Genomic DNA, 7,500 nt, shown 5'->3' with positions numbered 1-7,500 from the left:
TCCCTTGGGAGGGTAGTTGCATGGGTACCACTAGCCTCACTCGTGAGATAGTGCAGGGGATGGGTCACTTGTGTATACCTTGGGTAGGGGTCCTCAGACACTATTCAAGGGGAGATGGGGGGATACTACTGGTATGCCTAGGGCTGTTCTGCTGCTCGACTGAGAGGGTTGTTCTCAGGGGGGGAGAAATTTTTTTGTCTCAGTGTGGGTGAACTTCCCCTTTTCCTTTTTTTTTCTTAGTGTTGGAGATGGATTTTGGCCTTGACATTGAATGCTAAGATATCAGCTGATTGATTAGTTGATGAAGTGAAATGCCGTAGAGTCTTCTTTTTTTTTTAGAAAAGATATTTTTTTTTCTCCCTTGGATGAAGAGAAAAGGAAATAAAAAAGAGATTTTTCTTTTTTACGAAAATGAGGGGAAAAGTAGTTAAACATGCACGGGATGTGTTATATGTTTCTTTGTGCCTTGAAAGACACAAAATATAAGGGGGATACACAGATTATTTTTTTTATTGTGTTGGAGAAATTACTTTGATATGCCGATGATTGGTGTTGTATCTGTTGTGTGGCAAATGGCGTGGGTATGTCATGGTGTTGCATGCTGGAGAAATTGTATGTCATAAGATTCAGCATTACTGTTGTATGCTATTTGAATTTCACCCTTTGCGAGAGAATTATTGCTTTGGAGAGTTATTATTATTGTTATTATTAATTTATTATTATATTGAGATGTGTCACGGGAGGTTTGCTTAAGTATAATTATCATTACGGGAGAATTGTTTTACGAGAGATTTGAGATATTTCATGGGAGATTAGTCAATAATTATTACATAATTATTCAAGGAGAATTATTACAATGAATTAATGGGAGAAGTCTTGTGTTAATTATTTGTTGAGTTTTTGTAACTTTGGAGAATATTTCAGTGATTCACGGGGATGAGTTTTGCTGAATCTGATGAATCTGGCTGAATCATGGTGAATTGTGTGAGTTTTGCTGAATTTTGTGCTGAATTTTTGGAGAATGGACAAGCATTAACTTTGGTGATAATTTTTGTACTGATACTGATGATTTTGATGATAGCAATTTTTTTGGTGATTTTGTGATAATGATATTTCTGATACTGTTTTTTTTTATACTAATACGTGGGTGTTTTAATGCTATCAAGGGAGGTGAAATCTTTTGTGATTATGGGAAGAACTAACAACACATTTTTTTGTTTAGCCCTTTTTTTTTTCTTTTTTTTATGAGTTCAGCAAGATAATTGCTTGACATCTAGTGAGTTACGGGAGATAGTTAATGGTGCCGTTGATTTTTCTTTTCTCCTTTTTGGAAGTTAGCCATCGCTGACACAAGTTTTTTTTTACCATGGGTGAATTTGAATTTGTTTTTTTCTCTCCAGTTAGTGTGAATATTATCTCAGTTCGTACTTAGAGTCATTGTTCGGGAAACGTGTTTCGTGTTTTAGCTATTTGATGCTATAGAGTAATATAGGGGAGAATTTCTTGCATGTTTTGAATGCATACGTAATGGCACTACATTTTTTTCTCTGGATATTTATGTTCCAGAAATTGTGAGTTTTCTTGCACAATACATTAGTTGTATTTGTGACAACTTTGTGAGAGATAGGAAATTTGGTTAAGTTTTCTAATGGCTATGTCTGTAGTGCATATGGGGAAGTCTTTGCTTAGACACTGTGAATTTGAGTTCTGTTATAATGACTTGTGGCACATTGGTGGTTTTTTTTCTAGAATTTTCTAGACAGTTTTATTTTGCCGAGTTTTGCCCTTTTTTAGCAGTTATGCTAAATGGAGTGAGTTTTTATAGTTTTTGACTATAACATTGAGTTATTCTCTGGAGAATTGGAGTTATAATTGAGATATAATTGGAGGTATATATTATTTTGGAGTTATATTTGAGATATAATATATGGGAGATATATATTTTTGGCCATTTTTGATATTTGCCAATGTGGTATGAGCTATGTTTAGTTCAATTATTTTGCAGCCATCTTTGTTGCAAATGGAGACACATATTTGGAGATTATGGGGCAATATTTGTGAGTATGTGAGTTAGATGCCTTGAGTGCACATTTTTTGGAGATATATTATTTGGAGCCTTGCTTTGTTCCACATGGAGTTATTGTGGAAATAGAGGTAAATATTTGTATTTGCCGAAATAGAGGTGGGACTATTCTCTATTCTTGGAGTGGTGTTTTTTTTTCTACTGACATGTGGCTATTAGAGAAATAAGAGAATAATATAAGGGGGCCGGGGTTGGTTATTACCAAATGGAGGAAATATTTTTATAACCGGAGTGGTGTTATTATTGATATGGTGTCTCATAATGGAGTTGGAATTAATCTTGGGCGGGTGACTCTCTTTTTTTTTTGTGGTTATGAGTTTTTTTTCGAGACAAGAGAAGATTTCTGTGGTTCTTTTTTTTTTTTTTGATTTCGTGACTATTTAGAGGCGAATGGCATTACTGCATTACGAGTCATTTGGAGATTGTGTGCATTTTTCATGTTCACAAGTGTGTTATTCTTGGAGAAATATAATTTGGGCAAAGTCATGTTGAGAGAATAAGTCTTCGAGACAAATTTTTTGTGCACATTAGTCATATCCTGGAGTTAATTCTGTGAAATGTTGTCAGTTAGACTTTTTTTTTCTTGAGAATCATGAGTTTCCAAACTTACGTGTCTGACTGGACAATTTTTGTGCTGTTGTTTGAGCATGCGTCCGCAGGTGATTTTTTCTGCTGACAAGCGATGTGATGAGCCGTGTGCTGTCTTTCCTCTGATGGTGATAGATCAGAATTTTGCAATATCTGGAAATGTGGCTATAGCATTTCACGAAAGCGCATGTATGAGAGTTTGCTTTCTGGCAAAATTCCATAACTTTACATGAGCATTTCTTGGGAAAACGCGGGAGTTATGCATATATACATGTATTATGTATTTTGTGATTGGGGAAATCTACTTGTGATTATTCTTTTTTTTTATTATTTTTCTTCTTTTTCCTATGAGAGATATGATTTGGGGATTGAGCTTAAGTAACATTCTTTTTTGACGGGAGATTTGATTTTACCGGGAGGTGTAATTTTTGTCGGGAGGGTTGCTATTTACGTTAAAGGGAGTTTGACATTAAGTCTCATTGTGATTAATTATTGAGCAGTAAAGGGGTTTTTGCTGTTTTAAAAGTTGGAGGTTTTTACTGATTTTGTGGGTTGTTTTTTAAATATCAGCTTGCGAGAAATTTTTTGGGTCTGGGTGTTACGTGATTCTTTTCTTTTTTTCTTTTTTTTTTTTTTTTTTTTTTTTTCTTGTGAGCACATTCGAGTTCGAAATGTGAGTGCAGAATTCCGTGGAGTTGCTGTGTTTCTGAGTTGTGTGTGTGCTGATGTGCGAGTTTGGAGAATTGAATTGGAGAACTTGATGTTTCTTTTTCTTAGAGAGTTGTGATAATGACTTATCATTTTAGTAGTCATATTTAAGGGAGTTAATTGGGAGACGTTCAGTTAGTATTTCTGACCCTTTTTGAGATCATTGTTTGATCGAAGTAGTATGTTTGGGTTTAATTTTCTTAGATTGACCAAAGACTTGACTGACATACTAACGCCCAAAAGTTCCCCGACACCAGCAAGACGTCCACCAGCCGTGAAGAGAGGTTGCTGCCATGTTGTCCATGGTGATTAGAAGTATTTCCATGATGGGTGATCGAGAGAAGTCTACAGCGTGTTTTTTGGGGATCTACAAGAAGCCGTGAGAGTCTTCTACGATGAGGGAGGCATTCCGTCTTCCATACAGTTGCTACAGTCTACTGTCTGTTTCAGCTACTTGCAGACAAGCGAAGAGGGATATTCAAGAATCCTAATGCCGAAAATATGAGAGAAAATGCGTTTTGTGTTATTGGGAGATTAAGCGTGATAAAACTTTATTTTATAATGCCAGAGACGTGCAGTTTTTTCTTATTTTATTTTAAGCCGGCCAATGTTTTAATTATTGTATAAGCAATTTTGCTAGGCGGGAGCTAGCATATAGGTGCGAGGCCGAGCAACTGTAAGACATAGGGTTTTGATTAATGTATATTGTTCGTGCATTCTCTTGTAACCTGTGGAATGTGGAGGACAGGGCAGAGTAAACGACCTGAGAGTAGCTGATCAATGAGTTTCTGGGGGATGGCGTGAGATAAAAATGCCTAGTTCGTCGAGTCAATGTACGACAGTTTATGAACTCTTCCCAAAGTGCCTTGTGAAACTAGATGCAGCTAGAACCGTGAGGCGCTAGCGAACTGTGTGTTCGTATGTGCGTGTCGCCTCTTTCTGTTAAAAGCGTTCATACCCAAGCTATGGGAGGGATTTTGACAGAGGGCTTCGAGTCATAGGCAAAGATGCCGTGGCATTCGCCGGGGGAGTTTTTTGTGACAAAGTGTTTAGTGCCCGGTTGGTGGGAATGAGTAAGTGTTACCTTTTACTTTAGCCAAAGGGGTGGCTTGTTTGATATCTTGTAAGATGTTCCATTTTATTAACTTTGTCTTTAAACTTGTGTGTACTTACCAGAATGTGTTTCTGTATCTTTGGCAGATGGTTCTGGATTTCGGTGGACAGAGTTCCCAGGGAAAGGTGTGGGACCTTTGGGGTGACTTGACAATGAGTTGTTTTAAGTTAGTCTGTAAGACTGGATACTTAGTTAATTGATTTATTTCTTGTAAATAAAAACGTTTAGTTTATGATGCAACTCTCTCATTTTCATTACCTGTTAGAATGGAGAGAAAGAGGTGGAGAGAGAGAGAGAGAGAGAGAGATGTGGGGTGATTGCCGGGAGAGAGAGAGAGAGAGAGCCTGTGTGTGGGGGTCTGCCTTCCGTTTCGTGTCCACGCTTACCGTATAAATACATGAGGGTTTCCCCATGTAATATATATATATATATATATATATATATATATATATATATATATATATAGTATATATCTGTACATATATATATATATATATATATATATGTACATATATATATATATATATATATATATATATATATATATATATGTATGATATATATATATGTGTGTGTGTGTGTGTGTGTATACTGTAGTAGTAGTTGTTGAAATAATCATAACTAAGCAAATTTTTGCTACTAATAATGATCTATTGAAGGAAAACAATGTTCTATTATATAGGGGCCCACATGAACAGGTACCCCTCACCTTAAATCCGCCACTGCTTAAAATTACAACTGGGAAGCAAGCTGTATAATAGCGGATTCTGAAAGATTTTGTGAGGAGAAATCTTTCGACCTGGTAATCACTGAACTTTCAGTCCAATTTATTCTGTGAGAGTTTTCACTTAAATTAATGAATATAGTATTGCATGTTTGCTCAGTTTTGACAGAATACTTATGCTGTTTAATTCGTACCTCTAAATCCTTGCTAGATTGGCCAAAGAGAGGCAGTCCAAAATGGAATTTTATATATTATGTTGTTGTTTTTCCTAGAGATATTTTTATTAACATTCCTTTTAGTGTGTATTTTAGGAAAAACGAGGTTGACATTAAAAGATTTTAACAATGACTTTATGTTTTCAAAATCACTAAAATAAGGCAAGCTGAGAATGTTCTCAGGGGTTTCTTTCTCTATGTTATTTTCACTATAAAACTTTTTGTGGGCTTTATTATAACAAATATCTAGTATATGTGAAGGATAACATAATCTGTCCCTATTTTTTATATATATTCGAGTTCTTGATGCAAATACTTGGGACTGACAATGCCCAATGTTTGTAAAAACATAGATGAAAAAACTGATATTTTGATATTATAGTGATGGCCTGAATATTGAAAATGGACATGGTTGGTTTCCTATAGATATTGAATTTCATTTAAAATTGTTTTCTTTGTATTAAAACATCTAAGAAAGGGAGGCAATTGTCTTTTTCTAATTCTAAAGTAAACATATTGGATGTTATACCTGGGTATTTGAATTAGGAAATGAATCATTTACACCTACACCAGAAGGCAAAACAGCTAAAATATCATCAACATATCTATACCACTTTAAATGAGCATAAATGATACTAAGTAATTACAGTTTTTCAAGGAATTCCATATAAGTTTGAGGGAAGTGGGGATAAGGGGTTTCCCATTGCCATACCAAATATTTGTCAGTAAAATTCACCATTAAATATAAACTTACAACCACATTCACAACCTAGTGAGGGAAATAATATGACTCACAGGAAGAGGTAATTCATGATGGATTATTTCATTGCTAAGATACTCAAAAATTTAAGGAATTAGAAAAAGCCAGAACTTCTTTCAGTCATTCTATCCCAATTATTGGAGGGACTTGCTGCAACAAGAAATTTACGAAAAACTTCCAATGACTACAGATGCCCTAACAAGGAAACTCCAAAGAAAGCTAAAAAAAATCTTTATTGATAGCAGTGATTGGACTAATAGTTGCCCGTAATGATTGTGTTATAAATCTATCAAGTAAACAAATAAGGGAAATTGTGAGTGGTTTATCCTTCTTTATATCGAATAGACTCTTCTTTAACGATTGCGTCGTCCCTATGTATATTTGAAAAATATTGTGATCTTCTTCAAAATCATGTTGACATAATCAAAGGTATTGTTTATGGAGCTGCCAATGTTAGGTATGGAAGTAATTTCCCTGCTCATTATCAGAAAAGTTTGACCGATCTTAAAAAAGACAATACAATCCACATCACAAAAGCTGATAAGTCAATAGTATAGTAATCTTAGATAAAGCTGACTACATATCACATATGCAACCTCTGCTGGATGATGATACGACTTACAAAAAACTAACAAAACCTCTTCTTGATCAATTCATAAAAAATCCTTAAAGATAAAAAAGAACTAACAGGTCAGTTGTCAGTAAAAGTTTCCACGTTATTTTACTTGTACGGATTAGTAAAAATGCAAACACAAAGAAAATAATCCTAAGAGGTCTATTATCAGTACTGATGGCTCAGTATCAAATAAACTTTCGAAATATAATACCAATCTCTTGTCCCCGTTACTTGGAACTATCTATGATTCTCACATATTTAATTCTCTAGTTTCAGTTGATAAATTAAACAAAATAACTTTTTACCCACTGATAGATTCGTTAGTTTTGATCTTTGTTCTCTTTTTACTAAAGTCCCTGTAGATTCTACTTTAAAGTATTTTAGTAATGAACTAATCTAACATGAATTACCTCTACTTGTAAGTCATATTATTTCAATCACTTGATTGTGCATTTGTAATTGTAAGTTTATATTCAAAGGTGAAGTGTACCAACAAATATCTCGTGTGGCAATAGGCAACCACCTATTCCCATTCATCTCAAATTTATATGGAATTCTTTGAAGAACGATATTTATATGATATTTTATACTTCTTTAAAGTGCAATAGATATGCTAACAATATTTTAGATGTTTTTCCTGCTGTCATTGATATAAATGATTTACTCTTTAATCTGAATACATAAAGAACCAT

This window comes from Macrobrachium nipponense, chromosome 2 (genome assembly GCF_015104395.2).
Source record: "Macrobrachium nipponense isolate FS-2020 chromosome 2, ASM1510439v2, whole genome shotgun sequence".
Classification (NCBI taxonomy): domain Eukaryota; kingdom Metazoa; phylum Arthropoda; class Malacostraca; order Decapoda; family Palaemonidae; genus Macrobrachium; species Macrobrachium nipponense.
Note: the sequence above shows the minus strand (reverse complement) of the source record.